Raw genomic sequence first — 25,453 nt, 5'->3', positions numbered from 1 at the left:
GGAGGGAAATGGACAATCGATATTTCGGGTTGAGAAAGTCCAGGTGAAGGATCTCGACCCGGAAAGTTGATTGCACATTTCTCTCCATAGATCCTGCCTGACCCGCTCAGTTCCTCCAGCATCATGTTTCTCACCAGAGATTCCAGCATCTGCAGTCTCTCATGTCTTTAGAACTCCCCCCGAGCCCTGCCTCAGACTGAACCAGGCTCTTCTCTCCGGCTTAATTTCTGTTCAGCTTTTTCAGCCCATCACGCCCACTAGGGCACAGGCCGCCAGCAGCAGCCCTTTTAATTTAGAAAACTTGAGGAGAATACTCCAAATATTCACTGCACTGTGGGTGGGGAAATTTCTCCTCATCCTCAATCCGAGGATGATCACACGACTTCAATCGTCTTCCATGTGAAGGTCCTCCGGATCGCAGCGATGGGGCCTTTGGAGATTCAGTTGACATTTTTGTCGCACGAGGTTTTTACGAGATGGGGTTGCTGTCCGTATAGCCAACCCTTCTCCGCTCGTAGCCGGGCTTAGACAGTCCATGGCCGCGTTTTCTTATCTGTTGCCTGTTTAATGTGTTTTTGATCCCACACTAAACATAGAAATGGCCAGAATTTCCACTGAACACATCCAGCAAAACCATGTTCACCCCCCGCGTCTGCAGCGCGTGTAGTGGACAATCGCGGTACTGCAGGGGATCGGCAGCTCCCCGAAAGCGGAAGCGTTCTGAATCAGGAAGTGCCGGGAGTTAACATGGCTTCGAAAGCACCGGCCGAGAGTTTAACCGAGGAGGTAATTTGTCCTGTATGTCTGGATTTCTTCACTGATCCGGTTATCCTGGAGTGTGGACACAACTTCTGTCGCTCTTGTATAACACGGTGTTGGGAAAGGGAGGAGAGAAACTCCTGTCCGGAATGTAGAGAGGAGATTGCTGATCGCACCCTCAGGGCCAATCGGGCCTTAGCAAATCTGGCTGAAAAAGTTCGAAATCTAAACCTGAATCCGAAAGGGAAGGAAAGTAAACTTCACTGCGAGGAACATGAGGAAGAACTGAAGCTGTTTTGTGAAACGGACAAGTCGCTGATCTGTGTGATCTGTGCAGTGGCGGAGGAACACAGAGAGCACCGCTTCAAACCGATTAAAGAAGCTGTTAAAATCTATATGGTAAAAACTAACGTTAATGTAATACTTAACACATTTCCTTTCTCCTATATGCCATCACACGAGCCTCCATAACCAACACATCATTCTCTGCAACTTCCGCCGTCTCCAACGAGATTCCTGCATCTATCCATCCCACAGCCCATCCCACACCCCACAACTCTCCGCTCTCTGTAGGAATCGCTCCCCGGACCGTATCGCCCTTATCCACTCGCTCCTCCCCACTGATCTCCCTCCTGGCTCTGACACCTGGAAGCGGGACAAGTGCTACACCTGACTCCTAACCTCCTCACTCATCACCATTCAGGGCCCCAAACAGCCCCAGCTCCTCCCGTTTCTTCCATGGCCGATTTTCATCTCGTATCAGAATCCTTCTTCAGCTCTTTGCTTCTTCCACCTGTCCCCTCTCAGCTTCTCACTTCATCACCTTCCCCCACGTTCCCCCTCACGTTGTCTCACCCGTCACCTGTCAGCTGGTTCTCATCCCCAACCGTTTTATTCTGGCTTCTGCCCCATTCTTTCCCAGTCCTAATGAAGGGTCTCATCCCGAAACGTCGAGTGTTTATTTCCCCTGCATAGATGCTGCCTGACTCACTGAGTTCCTCCAGCATTTTGTGTGTGATGATCGGGTTTGATCACCTGTTTCTTATGATCCATCTTTGTTTCGATTTCCTTCTCTCTCTGACTTCCAGGATCAGCTTAATTCTTCATTAGACTCTCTCACAAAAATGAAATCAGACTTCCAGGAAAAGGAGCAGCAACAGAACGAGAAGATTTCCGGAGTTCGGGTGAGGCTTTCTGAGTGGAATTTCTGATATTACTGTATAGTTTTGCTCCCTTTAATGCAGAATAGCCGAGTATCGCAGCTCCAGTGACCTGGGTTCGATCCTGACCTCTGGTGCTGTCTGTGTGGAGTTTGCATGTTCTCCCTGTGACTACGACAGTTTCAGACACATTCCACGGACATGCTGCATGAATAGTTAAATACAATTAACCCTGTGAAGGTGGGGGAGGGTGTATGTGAATCAGGTGGGAGTTAATGGGTCAATGGGGAGAATAGGTTTCAGGAAAACGTAAGTGAATGGGGTTGATGGGAATGTTTCAGAGCTAGCATGACATTAATGGACCGAATGGTCTCCTTAATGTCATAAAGAAACACACATAACAATACAGTAAATTCATCTTCACCTTTCATTCGACAGGAACAGTCACACAGCCTTCAGTCCCACGTCACATCCCAGTTTGCTGAACTGCGCCAGATTATCACTGAGAAAGAGCAGAGTTTACTCAGGGATCTCAAGGAAGAAGAGAAGAGGATTCTCAATCCAATGGAGAAAAATCTTCGTGAGATTCAAGAGCATATAAGGTTAATTCAGGAGGAAATCACTGGGTTAAAGGAACAGATGGATCAAAAAGACAGTGTGATATTTCTGAAGGTGAGGGATTTTATTTCAGTTTGTTTCTGTCAAAGGGCACTAAATGAACAGTGGTATATTTGAAATAAACACAGCACAGCGGCCAATTCTAACAAGCCAATTGCTGCCGTTGGCGACGTCACACACATTGTTATGATTGTATGACGAGTCCTCCAGTCACTCCAATAACAACCTTCCAAAATGTCAAAAATATGTATTCAGTCCTTCATCTGCAAGATACAATCATGAAGCGATGAAACATCAGCGTAATTAATCATAAATTAATCAGCCACGGAGCGGTCAACAAACGATACGATATTGGTCCGTCCTCAGCTCAAAACTGCCCAGAACAAAGCACAAATACGTAACTTATGCCCTTCACTATTACCAGGCCCCCACACACGTGACTAGTTACCGTAACAATTACGTAACACAGAAAACAATACAGACAGGGCTATCAAAGACAGAAGACAGATGTGTCGCTCCTACACACAGCATTAATAAATGGCAGTAAACTGTTTTTCACTGGACAATTGATGCATCTATTCAGGGTTGTTGTTGTCCCAAAACTGGACTTCCACGACTTCTGTACATCCAGCACAGAATGCAAACTTCTCTGAAATAATTTATTCTGATCATAACACAGAGCTGCTGATTGTGTCCTTACTTATCACGTTAAATATCCTCTAAATCTCCAATTAGCACCCAGTTCCAGTCACAGGCTGTGAGTGTGTTTGGTGCGGTGGGTGTGAGGGTCTCTCTGTCAATCCGTGAAAACACAGAATGTGACCCACACATCAGACTTATCCTCTATATCTGGTTTTCATCAGGTTAGGGAAACATTCAATGTTTCTTTAATATTTAACATAAGTTTCACATTAGAGACGTAGAAATATAAACATTGAAAACCTACAGCACAATACAGGCCCTTCAGTCCAACATGTCCTTACTTTAGGAATTACCTAGGGTTTACCCATAGCCCTCTATCTTTCTGAGCTCCATGTGCCTATCCAAGAGTCTCTTAAAAGACCCCATCGTATTGGCATCCAGTACCGTTGTCGGCAGCCCATTCCACACATTCAGCACTCTCTACGTAAAAATATTACCCCTGACATCTCCTCTGTACATACTTCCAAGCACCTTAAAACTGTGTCCTCTCGTGCTAGCCATTTCAGCCCTGGGAAAAAGCCTCTGACTCCGATCAAGGCCTCTCATCATCTTATACAGCTCTATCAGGTCACCTCTCATTCTCCGTCGCTCCAAGGAGAAAAGGCCGAGTTCACTCAACCTATTCTCATAAGGCATGCTCCCCAATCCAGGCAACATCTTTGTAAATCTCCTCTGCACCCCTTCTATGGTTTCCACATCCTTCCAGTCGTGAGGCGACCAGAACTGAGCACAGCACTCCAAGTGGGGTCTGAACAGGCTCTTACATAGCTGTGAGATTACCTCTCGGCTCCTAAACTCAGTCCCGCGGTTGATGAAGGCCAATGCACCGAATCCCTTCTTAACCACAGAGTCAACTTGTGTAGCAGATTTGAGTGTCCTATGGACTGGGACCCCAGGATCCCTCTGATCCTCCACACTGCCAAGAGTTTTACCATTAATACCAAAGTCTGCCATCATATTTCACCATTATCTGGTTTGAACTCCAAACTGCCACTTCTCAGCCCAGATTTGCATCCTATCACTGTCACGCTGTAAACTCTGACAGACCTCCACACTATCCACAACACCCCCAAGCTTTGTGTCATCAGCAAATTTACTAACCCAACCCTCCATTTCCTCATCTAGGTCATTTATAAAAATCACAAAGAGAAGGGGTCCCAGAACAGATTTCTGAGGCACACCACTGGTCACCGACCTCCATGCAGAATATGACGTGTCCACAACCACTCTTTGCCTTCTGTGGGCAAGCCAATTCTGGTTGCACAAATCAATGTCCCATTGGATCCCTTGCTGAAATCCATTTACACTACATCTACTGTTCTACCTTCATCAATATGTTTTGTCACATCCTCAAAAAATTCAATCAGGGTCGTAAGGCACGAACTGCCTTTGACAAATCCTGCCTCTCAGGATCTTCTCCATCAAATTACCAACCACTGAAGTTGACTCACTCGTCTATAATTTTCTGGGCTATCTCTACTACCTTTCTTGAATAAGGGAACAGCATCTGTAACCCTCCAATCCTCCGGAACGTCTGCCGTCCCCATTGATGATGCAAAGATCATCGCCAGAGGCTCAGCAATCTTCTCCCTCACCCGCCCACAGTGGCCTGGGGTACATCTCATCCGGTCTCCATCATAAACAGGCCATTCGGTCCGTCATCCTCTAACAATTTCCCTGCTTCAGAATTCTCTTCTCACACCCAGCAACAGTGCCCTGAACTCCATGGTCCTTCACGTGTTTATCCAGTTTTTTTTTAGATGATGAAGACACGTAGTCCTCTTTCATTTTCATTTAGTAATGCATGCATTAAGAAATGATACAATACAGTTTTCCCATTACATTCAATCTCTGCTGTTCCGCTTCAACCACTCCAATGGCAGCGAGTTCCTCTTCACTAAATTTCTTCTGGGATTTATTAAAATCCATCTGAACTTCATCTTCCACAATCCTTCCCATAAATAGAGGTACATCCCTCACCCCTGCACACAATTAAATCCATCATTGATCTTAAATTCCTACATCTTATCACCCTAATGTCTATCCAGATGAAAATACACAACCTGTCCTGTCTTCTCTGTAAGTTTCATCCTCTTAATAATGGTCTGACATTCAGGAACTTTCCCTGTAATTTAACCAGTGGTTCTGTATTGGTTGTGTTTGTGAGTTACTGTGGGAGTGGGAATTTTCAACACCTTGTCATGACTTGGATGAAATTCATGATGTGGGCCGTAAGTCCAAGTCTAATCAGATTTATGTTTGATTTATTTCAGGAGGAAGCTCGTCGGAACAGGAGGTAGGACATACTCTTTATTGAAAATCGGTATAGTTCAAACTAGCAGTTTATAACAAGTAGTTTAATATTTACAGGATTAATGACGATGTCCAGGAATTGTCAGTGACAGATGAGGCCCAACCGTTTGAAAAATTCCATCACCCCTATTTGTTAAACACAGTGCTGAGAGAAACACTTGATGCCGTTAATCGAGGTAAAACTTACAAAGATTCATTTCTCCTTGTTTAATTAAGTTCCAATTTGAAGTGAGAATCGTCTGTAATTTGGTTGTAGGGGGTAGGGTTGGGAACGAGTGAAGCGACAGGACTGATAGTAAAAATGCAAAGATATCATGCAGTCAGACTGTCAGATAGGGCGGACAGGTACAAGGACAAAATTGCAGCCAGCAGGGTGAGTATCAGTGCATCAGGGATGCAGAATAAAATGGGTAGCAGATACACTACACAAAGTGTTATATCTCAATGCATGGAGTATGAGAAATAAGGTGAATGATCTTGTTGCACTATTACAGATTGTCAGGTATGGTGTTGTAGCCATCACTGAATCGTGGCTGAAGGATGGTTGTAGTTGGGAGCTGAATGTCCAAGGTTACACAATGTATCGGTGGTATAGGAAGGGAGGGTGATGGGGTGACATGGCTCTCCTGGTAAATTGGTAGAAAGATGTGACATAGGATTGGAAGATATTGAATCCTTGTGGATTGAGTGAAGGAACAGCAAAAGTAAAAATGACACTGATGACAGTCACATACAGGATCCCAACAGTAGCTGGATGTGGACCACCGATTACAACTGGAAATAGAAAAGGCTGATGAAAAGGACAATGTTATAATAGTCATGGGAGATTTCAACTTGCAGGACAATTGGGAAAATCCGGTTGGTAATGGATCTCAAGAGAGTGAATTTGTTGAATGCTGTGTGATGTTTTATCGAGCAGTTTGTCATTGAGCCTACTCGGGGAACAGCTCTGCTGGATTGGGTGTTATGTATTGAACCAGAGGTGATTAGGTAAAAGAACCCTTAGGACAGAATGCTCACAAGATGACTGAGTTCAACCTGAAATTTGATCAGCAGAAAGTAATGTTTGACGTTGTAGTAATCAGAGGATAAAATAAATACAGTGGTCTGAGAAAGGAGTTGGCCAAAGTATATTTGTCAGAAATGGTGTCAGTTTCTGGCAAAATGAGGAAGGTGAAGGATAGACGTATTCCAAAAATCAATAAATACTCAAATGGCAAAATGGCTGACAAGTGAAGACAAGCTAATGTAAATGCAAAAGAGTGGGCACACAACAAAGTAAAAATTAATAGGAGCCAGAGAATTGGGAAGCTTTTAAATACCTACAGAGAGGAACTGAAAGAATGATTGAGAGGAGAAAAATGAAATATTAAATTGAATTGAACTGACTGTTACTTGCATTCTTCATATGAACGAGCAGTAAAATTCTTTACGTTATGTCTCCGTCTCAATGTGCCATTTACAGTATCCGTGCTGGGTTGAGCGTCGAGCTAGCAACGCGGCCTCGTAAGAATAAGAAAGCCGGCTTAAAAAACGCCATCATGACAGCATCCCGATGACTCCACTCGGAGTTAAGGGCTTTCTTCTTCTTCTCTTCCTGATAAACTACATGTAGAACATGCTTGTCAATATAACGTAGAAATACAGTTACCTCAGCATGAGGTAAGCAGGCTGATGGCCTGGTGGAAGGAATTGTCCCTGGACTCTGTTGGGGTTTTTATGCTAGGGTACATTCCCCAGACGGTAGCAACCAGCACAGTTTGTGGTTGGGGTGACTCGGGTCTCCAATGATCCTTCGGGCCCTTTTTACACACCTGTCTTTGTAAAACAAGTGAGCAAACAATATCATATTGTTTTTCAAGTATTGTAAAAAATAAAATAGAGATGAGAGTGGATATAGGACCACTAGAAAATAAGGTTGAAGATATAATAACGAGGCACAAAGAGATGGCAGATGAACTAAATGAGTATTTTGCATCAGTCTTCATTGTGGAAGACAGTAGCACTGTGCCAGATGTTGAAGAGTGCGAGGGAAGAGAAGTGAGTGCAGTTACTGTTACAAGGGAGAAGGTGCTCAAAAAGGGACATAAGTCACTCAGACCAGATGAACTGCACCCTAGTGTTCTGAAAGAGGTAACGGTAGACATTGTGGAGGTATTTGAAATGATCTTTCAAAAATCATTGGGCTCTGGTGTGGTGCAAGAGGACTGGAAAACTGTAAATGTCACTCAACTCTATAAGTAAGGAGGAACGCAACAGAAAGGAAATTATAGACCAGTTAGCCTCACCTCTGTGGTTGGGAAGACATTAGTGTCAATTGTTAATTATGAGGTTATGGAATACTAGGTGACACTGGACAAGATAGGAAAAGTCAGCATGGCTTCCTTTAGGGAATATTTTGCCTGGCAAACCTGTTGGAATTCTTTGAGGAGATTACACGTAGGGTAGATAAAGGGGTTGTAGTGCATGTTGTATATTTGGACTTTCAGAAGGCCTTTGACAAGGTTGAACACATGAGGCTGCTTACCAAGTTAAGAGCCCACGGTATTACAGAAATGTTATTGGTATGGTCAGAGCATTGGCTGGTTGGTAGGATATACAATGCTGGAAAATTCATGGTCATGTACTTTGGTAGTAGACATAATATGCAGATTATTTTAAATGGGGAGAAAATCCAAAAATCTGAGATGGAAATGGACCTGGGGGTCCTTCTGCAGAACACCCTGAAGGTTAACTTGCAGGTAGAGTCATTTGTGGGAAAGGTAAATCCATTGTTTCAGTTCAAGGGGTTTAGAATACAAGAGCAGGGATGTGATGCTGAGGGTTTATAAGGCACTGGTGAGGCCTCACCCTGAGTATTGTGAACAGTTTTAGGCTCCTCATCTAAGAAAAGATGTGCTGGTATAGTTGAGTGTTCAGAGGAGGTTCACAAGGATGGTTCCGGGAATGAAAGGGTTATCATATGAGGAATATTTGATAGCTCAGTGCCTGTACTCACTGGAATTTAGAAAGATGAGGGGGGAATCTCATTTTAACCTTTTGAATGTTGAAAGGCCAAGACAGAGAAGATGTGGAAAGGATGTTTCCCATGGTGGGGGAGTCTAGGACAAGAGGGCACAGCCTCACGATAAAGGCGTGTCTATTTAGAAACAGAGTTTGAACACAGTATCAAACGTTGTGGGGAGATGGCCGGGGAGTGGGGTTGAGGAGGAGAGAAACAGGATCAGCCATGATTGAATGGTGGAGCAGACTCGATGGGCCAAATGGCCTAATTCTGCTCCTATATCTTATGGTCTTATGGTTATCAAACCACTACATTGAAGCATTGTGAGAATGAGCCCAGACACACCAACCAGCATTGACATTTTTCAAGATTTCATTTCGGGAGAAGCACACACAGCATAACCGGCCTGGCAAAACTCCCCCACACACATACACAAGAGGAATTGGCAGATTGTAGTCAGAGTCTCAGCAATGTACGTTGTTATTTCCCTCAGTAACCTGGAAACTATTCTCTTCAGACACGGTAATTTACTTATTTAAACAACTCACACTTGTCACACATTGTCAGCACACACCAGACATGTGATGACACACAGTGACATACAAATATTTCAATGTGCACACTCTCCCTCAATGTGTACACACAAACACACTGATATTTACCACAATCAACACATAAACACACACATAATATCAGAGTGTGACACACGGTCAAAGAGACAGGCACAAATTCCCATTTAGGAATGAAATCTGTGCTCCTTACCCAGTCTTTCTGAGGCATTGAGCTGCCCTCTGATGTGACGTCACATCAACAGTTCACAGACAGACTCCGGGGTGAGATTGCTCAGGATGATGATCTGGGAGGGTTTGATGGATGTTTAACCAACGACCCACTCATCCATCTGCAAGACTAAGATGTCTTCCTGAGCATGTCCCGTTTGTGTGTATTTGCCCATATCCCTCTAACCATTTCCCATCTATGTACCTGTCCAAGTTTTTTTCACGCAGAGAGTGGTGAGTGCGCGGAATGGGCTGCCGGTAGTGGTGGTGCAGGCGGAAACGACAGGGTCTTTTGAGAGACTCTTGAATGGCTACATGGAGCTTAGAAAAATAGAGGGCCATGGGTAAAGCCTAGGTAGTTCTAAGGTAGGGGCATGTTCAGCACAGCTTTGTGGGCCGAAGGGCCTGTATTTTGCTGTAGGTTTTCTATGTTTCTATTTTTCCTCATATTCAGGGAAGCGGAAATGCAGAGAATACCCCCAGTGTGGTCTGTAATTGACATCAAAGACCTTGCTTAAGTTCCTGTGGACAGTGTCGAATAGGCTGATGAATACAGGACTGAAGGTGTTATAGTTGAATGCTCCAGCATACGGAATAAGGTAGATGATGTTGTAGCACAGGTAGAGATTGGCAGGTATAACTTTGTTGGCGTCACTGAGTTGTGGCTGAAAGGAGATGCTGGTTGAAGCCCAACATCCAAGGATACACCTTGTATTCAAAGGACAGGCAGGTAGGCAGAGGGGATGGGGAGGGTCTGTTGGCAAAAAGTGAAATGAAATCCTTAGAGAGAGGTGACATACGATTGGAAGATGTTGAGTCATTGTGGGTAGAGTTAAAAAACTGCAAGGGTAAAAAGACCCTGATGGTAATTATATACAGCCCTCCAAATAGTAGCCTGGATCGAAATGGGATACAAATCACACCAGGAGATGGAAAAAGGGCACAGTGAAGGTCGGAATGGGGGGATTCAACAGCATGTAGATTGGGAAAATCATGTTGTGCTGCATTCCAGGAGAGGAAATTTGTAGAATGCCCCCAAGATGGCTTTTTAGAACAGATTGTGGTTGAGCCCGATGGGAGAAAGGCAATTCTGGAGTGGGATTTTTATAATGAACCAGATATGATTTGCGAGCTTAAGGTAAAAAAATTGTTAGGAAGCAGTGATCATAAAATGATAGAATTCACGCCAGAGTTTGACAGGGAGATAAAGTCAGATGTATCATGAGATGGAAAGGGAGATGAGTCAGAGAGGAGTAAAGTTAGTTGCAGAGGCTTGAGGGAGTTGCTGGGCAAAGTAGATTGGAAGGGGACACAAGCAGTGATAATTGCAGAACAACAAAGACTGGAGTTGACAGTTTGGGATGAAACCCTGCATCAGAACCCGTGTTGTTTAAGGGTCCCTGCAAATACTTCCCCTGTCCTAATGAGGGGCTGCGGGTGATGGGGTTGTGGGAAAGGGGACAAATGGATCCTCATCTCCATCTTTGTCCCCCTCCAGCTACTCGTTACGTCTATGCACACAGTTTGCCCACAGGCTTTGCATCCCTCCCTCACCTGGCTCTGGTTCAATCTGCCATTCATCTCTCCCCTACTGGTTCCTGTTATCACTCCCTTTACTGTCTCGAATCTTCACACTCCCCACTCACAAATGAATGTTAACATTGAATGAAGGGCCTGTTCCTGTGCTGTACTGTTCTATGTTCTCTGTTCCCTGTTCCCTGTTCAGAAGAATGAGACGAGATCTCAGGGAAGCACAAAATTCTTTCAGGAGTCAACTGGCAGCAAGGATGCAGCCAGGATGTTTCCCTGTCTGAGGAGTCAAGGGTCAGGGGTCACTGTCTGTTTGGAATTCTCAGCACCCGTCGGGGGAAGGGGTTTGGGGGTTCTTATCCATTCAGTTCACAGAGCCATCGCCGTACAGCATTGAAATGTGCCCTTCGACCCATCACCTCTGTGCTGACCTATTTACCCATCTACATTCATCGCATTGGCCAGCATTAGGTCAGTCTCCTTCTGTGCCTTGCCTATTGAAGTGTCTGTCCAAGTGTCTCTTAAACACAGAGGACTGGAGGCCTGTGACCTGCAGAGGTCGGTGCTGGGGCCGCGGTTGTTTGTCAATCATACTAATGATTTGGATGATAATGTAGGTGACATAATTAGTAGGTTTATGGGTGACACTAAAATTCATGGTACAGTGGACAGGGAAGAGAGTTAAAGCAACACTCACAACATACTGGAGGAACTCAGCAGGTCGGGCAGCATCCGTGGAAAAGATCGGTTCACGTTTCAGGCCGAAACCTTTCGTCAGGATGTAGAGGGAAGGGGCAGAGGCCCAATAAAGAAGGTGGGGGGGGGGCGGGTGGGAAGGAGAAGGCTGGTAGGCTCCAGGTGAAAAATCAGTAACGGAAAAGATAAAGTGGAAGGGGAAGAGGGTTATCTCTGTTTACAGGGGGCCCTTGGTCAACTGTAGAGATGGGTACAGGGAGAATGTTTTAAAATAGATCTTGGCAGGTACGTGGATAAGAAAGGTGAAAGGAATAATGGACAAATGGGACTAGCTCATTAAAGGAAGCTGCTCGGCACGAACAAGTTGGGCCGAAGAAACTCTGTGACCTCCTGATAATCCAGTCACCCAGCCCCTGCCCATCTTAATCCATCCCTATCCCGCTCTAGTTTCTGCTGTTTATCTCCCCTATGTATTTCCGTTCATGAGGGAAGATGTCGACCTGAAATGTAGACTGTCCATCTCTCTCCACACATGCTGCCTGACCCGTTCGGTTCCTCCAGCATTTTGTGTCTGTTTGATCGGGAAATCTCTGCTCTCCGTCCAGCGGAAACCCTTGGGGAGACTTTAGTTGTCCATCCGCTTTCGTCTTTCAAACCTCGGGAAAGGTTCCTGTCGGCCATCCGACTGCGCCTGAGGCCTAGCGGCCTTTCCACTGGTCCCCGGGGCCGCGCTGACCGAGTCTCCCCCCGATCCCCGGGGCAGCGCTGCCCCAGTCTCCCCCCGATCCCCGGGGACTCTCTAATTCTCTGCTTCTCCCCCCAGTCTCTGTCACCCTGGATGTGGAAACGGCGAATCCGTGTCTCGAGGTGTCTGAGGATCGGAAGAGTGTGAGATGGACCCGGACCCTGAAGAATCTCCCTGACACCGGGAAGAGATTCACAGTCTGGGCTTGTGTGCTGGGATCGGAGGGATTCACATCGGGTATTCATTACTGGGAGGTGGAGGTGACGGGGAATCGGTTCTGGTGTCTGGGAGTTGCCGCAGAGTCTGTGGACAGGAAGGGATGGGTCAGACTGAGACCGGAGACCGGATTCTGGGTCATCGGGCGGGATGGTGACGTGTTACATCGGGATTGTGACGTGTTCCCCTCCCCTGGGCCCCGTCTCCCTGCCGGTCCCATCCCCGGGAGGGTGGGAGTTTATCTCAGTTACCAGTCCGGGACAGTTTCATTTTACAACGCGGAGACCAAGTCCCATCTCCACACCTTCACTGGGAATAAATTCACGGGGAAACTTTATCCTCTCTTCTGGCCTCGGAATGTAAACCAGTGGCTGAGAATCTGCTCCGGTTCCGCTCCGGGTCTGTAATCGGGTCGGGTCCTGGGACCGGTGTCAGGAGTAAAGTCCCTGTAAATATAAATGTGCGGAGAGTGAAATAAACACGAGATGAGAATTATCGATCCGTTAATTTTAACTCGTTCACCGCATCCGACAACGGAACAGAAACACCGCAGATTCAGCAGCAGCCGCGGGGCGGCGGGTCCTGAGCTCCCCCGGGTCCTAAAGTCCACCTTCACTGAGACAGGTTAAATGGGACAAGTGGGGGCGGTGCTGACTGGGGGAGGGTGGTCAGGGTGAATCTTGGTCAGACCATAACACACAGGAGCAGAATTAGACCGTTCAGCCCATCGACTCCGCCCCGCCATTCCATCATGGCTGATCCCGGATCCCACTCAACCCCATACACCTGCCTTCTCTCCATGTATTTTGATGGCCTGATCGATCAGGAAATGATCAACCTCCGCCTTAAATATACCCACAGCCTTGACCTCCACCGCAGTCTGTGATAGAGTATTCCACAGGGTCACTACTCTCTGGCTAAAAATATTCCTCCTGACCTCTGTTCACAAGGTCCCCTCAATGTTGAGACTGTGTCCTCTAGTCTGGGTATCCCCACCACATGAAACAACCTCTCCACATCCACTCTATCTAGTCCGTTCAACACTCGGTAGGTTTCAATGAGACTCCCCTTTCCTCTCTAAGATATGGGACCCAAAACGTTGATTAAACTCCAAGTACAGCCTAACTTGTGTCTTATAAATGCTCAGCATTATTTCCTTGCTTAAATATTCTATTCCCCTTCAGAGAAAAGCCAGCATTGCATTTCCCTTCTTTATCACAGACTCAAAATATGAAATAACCTTCTGGGACTCTTGCAGGAGAACTCCTAAGTCCCTGGCACCTGTGAATTTTCTGTCTAGTTAAATAATACTGAGTAATATTATTCCTTGGATCAAAATGCATGATCATATATTTCCCAACACTGTATTCAATCTGCCATGTTTTTAACACTTCTTCCAATTTGTCCAAGTCCTGCTGTAATCGTATTGCTTCCTCACTACTACCTACCCCTGCACCTTTCTTTGCATCATCCACAAACTTTGCCACAAAGCCATCAATTACATTATCTAAATCACTGACAAACAATGTAGCAGTCCCAACACTGACCCCTGAGGAACACCACTAGTCACTGGCAGCCAACCTGAAAAAGCCCTATTTATTCCCACTCGCTGCCTCCTGCCTGTCAGCCATTCCTCTGTCCATGCCAGTATCTTTCCTGTAATACCATAGGATTTTATCGTGTTCAGCAGCCTCGTGTGTGCTACCTTATCAAAGGCCTTCTGAAAATCCAAGTAAATGATATCCACTGCCTCTCATTTGTCCACCCTCCTCTTCACTTCCTCAAAGACCTCTAAAGGTTTGTTAGGCCCGGTTTTCTTTCACAGAAATCATGCTGACATTGACTTATTTTATCATCAGTCTCCAAATACCTTGAAAACTCCTCCTCAAAAAAAGACTACAATACTATCCCAACTACTGCGGTTCGGTTAACTGGCCTATAATTTCCTTTCTTTTGCCTTTCTCCCTTCTGAAATGTGCAATTTTCTATTTTCCAGTCCTCCTGGACCATGCCAGGATCAAGTGATTCTTGAAAGATCGTGACCAATGCATCCATTATCTCTTCAACATCCCTGAGGACTCTGGGATGTAGTCCATCTGGTCCAGATGACTCATCCACCTTAAGACCTTTGAGTTTGTCCAGCACTTTTTCCTTTGTAACAGCAAAGTCACTCAATCCTGTTGTGTCTTCCACAGTGAAGATTGTTGCAAAGTATTCATTAAGTTCATTTGCCATTTCTTCGTCCCCCATCAGCATCATTTTCCAGTCGTCCAATGGCAACTCTCGTCTCCGTTTCACTCCTTATTTAACTGGGAAAAAAAACTCTGAGTGTCCAGCTTTATTTTATTATTGGCTCATTTGCCTCATATTTCATCTTTAACGTTCTTATTGCTTGTTAGTTGCCTTTTTTTGGATTTTCAAAGAATCCAATAATCCAGCATCCCACTCACTTGTGCTACCTTATATGACATTTCCTCAGGTTTTAAGCAGTCCCTAACTTCCCTTGTCAGCCACGGGTGCCTACCCCTGCCACTTGAGAACTTCTTCTGTGGGACATGTCTATCCTGCACCTTGTGAGCTATTCCCAGATACTTCAGCCACCTCTGCTCACCGTCCTCCCACCAGTATCCTCCGCCAATTCACCTCTCTCATGCCTCTGTAATTCCCTTTATTCGATTGTGAGACTGATACATGTGACTTAAGCTTCTCCCTATGAAATTGCAGTATGAATTCAATTATATTATGATCACTGCCTCTGATGGGTTCCTTTACTTTAAGCTCCTGAATAAGGTCAGGGTTATTGTACAACACCCAATGAAGGGTGACCTTTCCCCAAGTCGGTCCAAGCACAAGCTGCTCTGAAAAGCCGTCTCGTAGGCATTCAACAAGTTCCCTCTCTTGTGATCTGACACCAACCTGATTTTCCCAATCCCCTTGCATATTGAAATCCCTCATTACAATTGTGACATTACCATTATTACATGCCTTTTCCCAGTAAATGCTGTGAATTAGCTTAACGTCACTCCCATCTGGCCCCCAAAGTTCATACTGAGACTGCAATTGATCTTTCAGCCTGATACGCTTCAGGCTGAAATAGTATGTGTTTAACAGTTTCATAATGTCAAAATGTACATGACACAGAATGAAGTTTTGCAATTAGATACAAGGTATAATTAAGCATAGTGTGGACAATTCCAAGTTCTGTCAATATAATTCCTTCCCCCTTCTTGTTTTCAGGCCTTCTTCTATAAACCCAACAGGTTTATGTATTCTGTAAAGGTGTCTGTCCTTGTGTCCATTATCTTACAAGTCTTGCCATAAGCCACTAATTCTTAACCCTTAGCTTCTGATTTGCTAAGTGGAAGGTTGATTTCCACAGCTGAACTTTTAACAGGTGTTTTTGCTAAACAGTCAGCCTGATCATTTCCCTTAACAGTGCGCTGTGCAGGATCCATAATGTGTAGACATATGAACCAAACCTTGTATATGAAATACTGTTTGATGAGTTTCTAAAGGCAAATCTGACCTACTGCTAGAATAACCTGTTTTAAGTCTTATCAAAACCGAAAAGGATTCTGAAGAAATTACAAATTTGCACGGACCAATTTCTTCCACCCACTGTAAGCCTAAAAGGATGACAATGAATTATGCTTCGTTTACTGATTAGTGGCTGGTAAGTCATTTCTTTATCATTACCTGCAATTCAGACACAAAGAAAGAAAACAGCCACACCAACATTCCCAGTTAAATTATCATTTCATCCATCTATAAAAATGGTTACCGTATGATAACAACTTTCATTAATATACCGATGAACCAGCAGACTCTCAGGCAGAACATAATCCTATTGTGTTACCGAACATCAACTGAAGTCATTGGAAAAACAAGCTGGTGCTACAGAGGAAGCTACAGTGGGACATGTTGTATCATCCAATACACCCATATTCCCAGCTTGATAAGAACCCAGCCACCCAAAACTAAAAACATTCTTCTTGTGATGTTCCCAACAGTCCTCTAGCACACCTTTAACATGATGATATTTCTTTACCTCTCAAATTAATCCAGTATGTTAACAGCAACTTCACCCTCTGTCATTGTGAGGACAATTGTCCCAGTTCAACCAGTAAAGCCGAAACAGGAGACGACCTTTCTGCACCACAACACAATCTTAAAGCCTGTGCTGGTATCACACCCAAACAGAATAAAGTTGAAGATGAAGCTGATCCTTAAGCCACATAGCCAGAATCAAGAACAGATTGAATTAAACAAATATAGAAAATCAACAAAGATTTTCCTGTTGCACCCTAGGATAGCCACACATATAAATTATTTTACTGATAGGGTGCTTCCATGTCAGTTTTTTATCCATCCGCATGTCTGGAAAACTTATGACAGACTATTCCTCAAGAATTTAATCATATAATTTCATATCATGTGCCCACCCATTCCTGCACAGTCCGTCCAAATAAAAAACTCAGATAAATTATGCAATCTCCCCTCATTCCTAATCTCCAAAATTTGATCAAAAGTCCTTCCGTCCATAACATATCATATGTGGTAACAATAGCAAATAATACTGCTATTACAACATCTTTATTTAACTGTGCTTTCCTAATATCATCTTCCAAATCTAAAACTGAATCTAATGTTTTTCTGCCCTTCCAAGATCCACTCTGATAAAATGCTATATCACCTCTCTTTTCCAAAATATAACTCAAGCACTCAATTACCATACATTCCATCAGTTTACATGAATGAGACATTAACGATATAGGCCCAAAACGAGAAGGATCAGACGGGGATCTCCCAGGTTTCAGAACAGGCACAACTGCTGCCATATTGCATGAGGGAAGAAGATGGCCTGATCTCCAAACAGAATTCAAAAATTTAATATTTTCACAAGAGAGAATTACAATTACATATATCACACTTTCCTGGGGTGCCTGACCTGAATTAATAATAGATTTCTTAAATTTCTGCAAAGAAAACTCTACATCAGTGATACTATGACTGGGTTCCAACACATCAGGGTATTTATTCACTGAAAAACATATCCCTACATTGTTTAACTTCTTCACTTAAATGGTCTTGATTTTGAATGACAGCAAATGACCCAGCCAGTAACACAACCTCCCCTGTTTCAGTCACAATCATTTTGCCCTCATTAATCAACACTGGAATAATATGATCATTTCAAATCCCCCCATTTCCTTAACCACATCGCAAACATCTCCAAGTTTAATATCCCTTCAAATATTATCTCAATATAATTCCAGTAAATCACCGCCTTCCTCATCACGGCCTGTGCCCTTCTATTATTAATAGTGTTACTCGGAGACTGATGCATCGTCACATAAAAACTTACATTTCTCCCAATTTGCTTTACCAAACTCATTCAAATATATGGGCTTCCAGTCCCCGATATACAGTGAATCCAAACTCAAGCGCGTCAGGACAGAAGGCTGACTGACGTTCATATTAACTAATCACCGTCTGAGTTCTCATTTGACCGACATCCACTGTAGCCACTGAAAGCAGGCGTTAGTGGCGGGTCTGCGCTACGATAGGCTGGTGGAAATCTGCCCCATGTTCCGCCCCTGCTCTTCCGCTCCATGGCCATGGCGAAGTTCAGCGAGTCGCTGCTGTCGATGGTCGCCGGACTCGGCGTCCACAAGGACGGGCGCGGTTCCCCTTCGTCGCTTCAGTCAGTCCGTTCCGGCAAAGCTTGCGGCAGCTGAGGAAAAATGTCTTTGCAGGGAGGAAGCGAGGAGACGAGGGGTATGACTACAACTCCCAGAAGGCCCCGCTGATTACAGACATTTACACCACACGCTGCCCCGCAAAGCTAACAGTATTGTGAAGGGCCCCACGCACCAGTGGCAGGTATTTCTGGCAATAATACAGAAGGTGCAGGGTCAGTTCATTCAAAGAGGAAGAAAGATCCGAAGGGGAGTAAGGGGCGTCGGTGGCTGACAAGGGAAGTAAAGGACAGTATACAAATAAAAGAGAAGTATAACATAGCAAAGATGAGGGGGAAGCCAGAGGATTGGGAAACTTTTAAAGAGCAACAGAAGATACCTAAAAAGGCAAAACGGGGAGAAAAGATTAGGTAAGCAAGCCAAGAATATAAAGGAGGATAGTAAAAGCTTTTTAGATATGTGAAGAGGAAAACATTAATTAAGACCAAAGTTGGGCCCTTGAAGACAGAAACGGGTGAATTTATTATGGAAATAAAGAAATGGCAGACGAATTGAACAGATACTTTGGATCTGTCTTCACTGGGGAAGACACAATCTCCCAGATGTAATAGTGGCCGGAAGACCTAAGGTAACGGAGGAACTGAAGGAAATTCACATTAGGCAGAAAATGGTGTTGGATAGACTGATGGGACTGAAGGGTGATAAATCCCCAGAATCGATGGTCTGCATCCCAGAGTACTTAAGGAGGTGGCTCTAGAAATCGTGGACGCATTGGTAATCATTTTCCAATGTCCTATAGATTCAGGATCAGTTCCTGTGGATTGGAGGGTAGCTAATGTTATCGCACTTTTTAAGAAAGGAGGGAGACAGAAATCGGAATTATAGACCAGCTAATCTGACATCAGTGGTGGGGAAGATGCTGGAGTCAATTATAAAAGATGAAATAGCAGCATATTTGGATAGCAGTAACAGGATTGGTCTGAGTCAGCATGGATTTACAAAGGGGAAATCACACTTGACTAATCTTCTGGAATTTTTTGAGGGTGTAGCTATGAAAATGGACAAGGGAGAGCCAGTAGATGTAGTGTACCTGGACTTTCAGAAAGCCTTTGATAAGGTCCCACGTAGGAGATTAGTGGGCAAAATTAAAGCACATTGTATTGGGGGTAGGGTACTGACATGGATAGAAAATTGGTTGGCAGACAGGAAACAAAGAGTAGGGATTAACTGGTCCTTTTCAGAATGGCAGGCAGTGACTGGTGGGGTACCGCAAAGCTCGGTGCTGGGACCGCAGCTATTTACAATATACATTAATGGTTTAGATGAAGGGATTATAAGTAACATTAGCAACTTTGCAGATGACACAAAGCTGAGTGGCAGTGTGAAATGTGAGGAGGATGTTATGAGAATGCCGTGTGACTTGGACTGGTTGGGTGAGTGGGCAGATGCGTGGCTGATGCAGTTTAATGCGGATAAATTTGAGATTATCCACTTTGGTGGCAAGAACAGGAAGGCAGATTATGCTCTGAATGTTGTCAAGTTCGGAAAAGGGGAAGTACAACAAGATCTGGGTGTTCTTGTACATCAGTCACTGAAAGCAAGCATGCAGGACAGCAGGCAGTGAAGAAAGCTAATGGCATGTTGGCCTTCATAACAAGGGGAATTGAGTATAGGAGCAAAGAGGTCCTTCTGCAGTTGTACAGGGCCCCGGTGAGACTACACCTGGAGTATTGTGTGCAGTTTTAGTCTCCAAATTTGAGGAAGTACATTTTTGCTGCTGAGGGAGTGCAGCGTAGGTTCACAAGGTTAATTCCCGGTATGGCGGGACTGTCATATGTTGAAAGATTGGAGCAACTGGGCTTGTATACACTAGAATTTAGAAGGATGAGAGGGGATCTGATTGAAACATATAAGATTATTAAGGGATTGGACACACTGGAGGCAGGAAACATGTTCCCAATGTTGGGGAGTACAGAACAGGGCCACAGTTTAAGAATAAGGGGTAGACCATTTAGAACGGGGTTGAGGAAAAATATTTTCACCCAGAGAGCTGTGGATCTGTGGAATGCTCTGCCTCAGAAGACAATGGAGGCCAATTCTCTGGATGCTTTCAAGAAAGAGTTAGATAGAGCTCTTAATGATAGCGGAGTCAATGAATATGGGGAGAAGACAGGAATGGGGTACTGATTGTGGATGATCAGCCATGATCACAGTGAATGGTAGTGCTGGCTCGAAGGGCCGAAGGGCCGACTCCTGCACCTATTGTCTATTGCACCCCTCACACAAACTCTTCTCCGTCCTGCCATCTGGCAAAAGGTACCGAAGCATTCGGGCTCTCACGACCAGACTGTGCAACAGTTTCTTCCCCCAAGCCATCAGACTGCTCAATACCCAGAGTCTGGACTGACATCTACATCATTTATTATTATATTGTAATTTGTCCTCTACTGTGCTTATTGTCTTGTTTATTAATTATTGTACTGCCCTGCACTGTTTTGTGCACTTTATGTAGTGCTGTGCAGGGCTGTAGTCTAGTGCAGTTTTTATGTTGTTTTACGTAGTCTGGTGTAGCCTTGTGCTGTCTCACACAGTCTAGTGTAGTTTTGTGTTGTTTCATGTAGCACCAGGGTCCTGGAGGAGCATGGTTTTGTTTTTACTGTGTACTGTACCAGCAGTTTATGGTCGAAATGACAATAAAAGCGACTTGACTTGATGACACAAAAGTTGGGGGTGTTGTGGAGAGTCTGGAGGGTTGTTAGAGATTACAGCGGAAAATAGATAGGATGCAGAACTGGGCTGAGAAGTGGCAGATGGAGTTCAACCCAGATACGTGTGAAGCGGATCAGTTTGACAGGTCAGTTTTGAACACAGAATATAACATTAATGGTAAGACTCTTGGCAGTGTGGAGGGTCAGAGAGATCTTGGGGTCCGTGTCCATACGACACTCAAAGCTGCTGTACAGGTTGGCAGTGTTGTTAAGAAGGCGTCTGGTGTGATGGATTCATCAACCGTGGGACTGAGTTCAAGAGCTGTGAGGGAATGGTGAAGCTATATTAGGAGACATTCAGTCCGCACTTGCAGTACTGTGTTCAACTCTGGTCACCTCACTACAAAAGGAATGTGGATATGAAAGAGGGAGCGAAATGACTAACAGGAGGGGACATAGTTTTCAGGTGCTTGGAAGTCGGTACAAGGGGGATGTCAGGGGTTAAGTTTTTCACACAGAGTGTGGATGGTGTCTGGAATAGAAACATAGAAAAACATAGAAAATAGGTACAGTAGGCCATTCGGCCCTTCAAGCCTGCACCGCCATTCAGTATGATCATGGCTGATCATCCAACTCAGAACCCTGTACCTGCCTTCTCTCCATACCCCTGATCCCTTTAGCCACAAGGGCCATATCTAACTCCCTCTTAAATATAGCCAATGAACTGGCCTCAACTGCTTCCTGTGGCAGAGAATTCCACAGATTCACCACTCTCTGTGTGAAGAAGTTTTTCCCAATCTCGGTCCTAAAAGGCTTCCCCTTTATCCTCAAACTGTGACCCCCCCCCCCCGTTCTGTACTTCCCCAACATCGGGAACAATCTTCCTGCATCTAGCCTGTCCAATCCCATTAGGATTTTATATGTTTTAATAAGATCCCCCATCAATCTTCTAAATTTCAATGAGTATAAGCCTAGTCGATCCAGTCTTTCATCATATAAAAGTCCTGCCATCCCAGGAATCAATCTGGTGAACCTTCTTTGTACTCCCTCTATGGCAAGGATGTCTTTCCTCAGATTAGGGGACCAAAACTGAACACAATACTCCAGGTGTGGTCTCACCAAGGCCTTGTACAACTGCAGTAGTACCTTCCTGCTCCTGTACTCGAATCCTCTCGCTATAAATGCCAGCATACCATTCGCCTTTTTCACCGCCTGCTGTACCTGCATGCCCACTTTCAATGACTGGTGTACAATGAAACCCAGGTCTCGTTGCACCTTCCCATTTCCTAATCGGCCACCATTCAGATAATAATCTGTTTTCCTGTTTTTGCCACCAAAGCGGATAACCTCACATTTATCCGCATTAAATTGCATCTGCCATGAATTTTCCCACTCACCTAAACTATCCAAGTCATACTGCACTGCCAACAATGGTGGTAGATGCAGTTACAATAGGGTATTGTAAGAGACTTTTAGATAGGCACATGGAGCTTAGAAAAATTGACGGCTATACGATAGGGAACTCCTAGGCAGTTTCTAGAGTAGGTTACATGGTCGACACAACATTGTGGGCTGAAGGGCCTGTAATGTGCTGTAGATTTCTATGTTCTGTGTCAAAGACAGGCAGAGGGATTTGTTTAAGTGTACCGCAGTACAGCATGGAAAGGTTGGGCCGAAAGGTCTGTGTCAGTGCTGTAAGAGAGAGGTTCTGTCCCAAACATCGACTCCATTCCCCCCAATAGATGGTGCCTGACTTGCCAAAGTTCTTGAAAAGTTGTATTCAGTTCTTCTTAGCTTTCCATACAAAGGATGTTTAGTGCTGGAAGACTGCAGAGGAGATTCATCATGATTAAGGGGGTTTGTGTCCATAAGACCATAAGTAATTGGAGCAGAATTAAGCCATTCACCCCATCGAGTCTGCTGCCTTTCTGTCATGGCTGATCCCGGATCACACTCAATTCCATACACCTGACCTCTCACCATATCCTTTGATGCCCTGACCGATCAGGAAACAATCAACTTCTGCCTTAAATATACCCACAGACTTGGCCTCTACCGCAGTCTGTGCAGAGCATTCCACAGATCCAATACTCCCTGTCTAATAAAAAACTATAAACTTACCTCTGTTTGAAAAGGTGGACCCTCATTTTTTGTGGCTGTGCCCTCTGGATTTTGATAGCCCCACCATCGGAAACATCCTCTCCACATCCACCTTATCTGGTCCTTTCATCATTCAACAGGTTTCAATGAGATCCCCTCTGCATTCTTCAGAATTCCAGGGTGTACATGCTCAAAGTTGCCAAATGCTCTTCATATGTTAACCACTTCATTCCCAAAATCATCCTTTTGAACCTCTTTTGGACTCTCTCCAATGACGACCGATCCTTTCTGAGATATGGAGCCCAACACTATTGACAATACTCCAAGTGTGGTCTGACTAGAGTGTTATAAAGGCTCAGCATTACCCCTTTGCGGTTATATTCATGGGGCGGGATTGGACAGTATTGATCTACTGAGGGAACTTGGAATCCGAGTTCACAACTCCAGATACTGGTTCCAGTGTCAGGCAGTAATGTTGCATCTGGAGAATTGCATTCTAATGTAGGAATAATGCGGAGGTTTTGGATGGTGAGTGGAAGAGGCTAAACAGGATGCTGCCTGGATAAAGTGAGAATGGACAATCTCGAGATCTAGTTTCTCTGGAGCGGCTGAGGCTGAGGGAGGTCTGACAGACGTTTACAGGAACGTGAGAAGCACAGACAGAGTGGACAACCCGTATTTTGATCTCTATGGAGGAAATGTCTAATACCTGAGGGCATGCACTTCAGGAGAAAAGAGAAAAAAACTACCTCATTGGTCCTTTTTGCACTATTTATGAATTTTGTAATTTAGTGTAATTTTGCATCTTTTCTCGGCACAGCTGCTGCTTAAAAAAAACAGTTATAAAAGATGTTAAAAACCTGACTCAGAATTGTAAGGGAGATTTGTGTTTCAAGTTTTGTTTTTTATACTCATAGTGACGGGTGTCTGGAATGAATATCAGGGGTGGTGGTGGAGGCAGATGTGATGGAGTCTATTAGATACCACCTGAATGTGTGGAGAATACAGGGATGTGTTCCTTGTGTAGGCAGAGGGATTGGTTTAGTAAGGCATGAAATGTCCGGTTCAGTTGGTTCAGAACAACACAAGGAGCAGAAGGGCCTGTTATGGACAAGTACAGCAAGCAGAGCAGGTAAACTGGATAAAGTGTTCCCAGTCAGAGCACAGACTGTGACGTCAGTGGATATGCCAGCATCACAGTTCTCCCACCAAAGATACTTCACTGCCGGATAAAATGAAGTTTGTGATGTTTATAAATGATGTGGTGAATTGTACTGCTCAGGCATCCCATCCTACTGAGTAAATTAAAATTATTGTGAAAGCTGCAGAAAGGTATCTTGGTGTAACTGGTGTTTTGTTGGAGGCTTTAAAAATGAAGATTTGTTGGGTGGGGTGTCTCTATCCCAGTCTACTTGTGAACATACATAACAGGATTAAAATATTGCAATGAAATGCGAGAACTCTGATTTATAGTGGTCACGACTTTAAGAAGTTTACTTCTCATTTGTCAAAGTTTTCCAATGTTATATCTATTCAGGAAACCTGCACATTTTAAGTTTTTATTCCTGTGTAGGATTATATTGTCGTTCGGCTTGACAGGTTAGTTGGCAGAGGGGTGGGGTTGCCAGTTTTATAAGGAAAAGGGCAGAGTAGAGAGTTGTGAATGGGAACAAAATGTATCAGGAACTTGTAGAAGAAATTCTTGATTCAACAGGTATGTATCAAATTTCCTTTTTTGAAAATATTAACATTTTGAATCGTATTTTGAGGTTTGGCCATCGACTTTCCTCATGGAAAATGGTTGTAGTAGTGCCCATTCTAAAACCTGGAGCTCCCCGTCTGATCCTCCTTGTTGTAGGCCAATATCAACAACATCTCCTTTATGTAAAAGTGTGGAATGTATGGAAACATGTGGAATGTATGGAAATCGAGTGTTTAAAAACATAGAAAACCTATAGCACAATACAGGCCTTAGTTCTCTAATTTTGAGACAGGACTAGTCAGTATACTATTTCTGAGGACACTACCTCACCTCCCTTATCAAGCTGGGAAATCTTCACTCATTCCCTTCATCCCACAGGCTGACTCTGGGAGGGAGACCAGACCTGGGCACAGTGTTCCATGTACGCTCTCACCAGGACCCCATATACCTTCAGAGGAAATCTTTATTCTTGTATTCAAACCCTCCTTCCCATTCAATGCTTGTCATTTAATATCGATCTCAAACAGTGAACAGATATAATACAGCCTCAGACATGAATTTAAAGGGCAGGTGTTGCAACAGTTTGAGCTTCATACCGGGGGCCACGGAGCAAGCAGGGAGTCACAATGGGAGGAATGTGGGAGTGTTGTGTGTCTGAGCCCAGCTGTGTCTGTTTGTGTATCAGAATCAGGTTTCATATCACTGGCATATGTGGTGAAATT

At 44.5% G+C, this 25,453-nt stretch overlaps 1 long non-coding RNA gene and 1 pseudogene across 2 annotated transcripts; one reads left to right on the top strand and one right to left on the bottom strand.

Annotated features, from left to right (window-relative positions):
* Nucleotides 1-635: 635 nt before the first annotated feature.
* Nucleotides 636-13,017, top strand: LOC140185281 (zinc-binding protein A33-like; annotated as a pseudogene).
* Nucleotides 2,372-23,482, bottom strand: LOC140185411 (uncharacterized). 2 transcript variants are annotated; one of them, XR_011882616.1, is made up of 3 exons: nucleotides 23,051-23,482; nucleotides 12,827-12,968; nucleotides 2,372-2,800 (listed from the first exon to the last, which is right to left on the bottom strand). It is a non-coding gene; the product is annotated as an uncharacterized lncRNA (long non-coding RNA). The 2 variants fall into 2 exon arrangements; XR_011882617.1 differs by lacking the exon at nucleotides 23,051-23,482 and adding an exon at nucleotides 17,888-18,076.
* Nucleotides 23,483-25,453: the final 1,971 nt, after the last annotated feature.

The sequence above is a fragment of the Mobula birostris genome, chromosome 20 (assembly GCF_030028105.1).
Source record: "Mobula birostris isolate sMobBir1 chromosome 20, sMobBir1.hap1, whole genome shotgun sequence".
NCBI classification, from domain to species: Eukaryota; Metazoa; Chordata; class Chondrichthyes; order Myliobatiformes; family Myliobatidae; genus Mobula; species Mobula birostris.
Note: the sequence above shows the minus strand (reverse complement) of the source record. Positions and strands in the feature narration are given on the sequence as shown.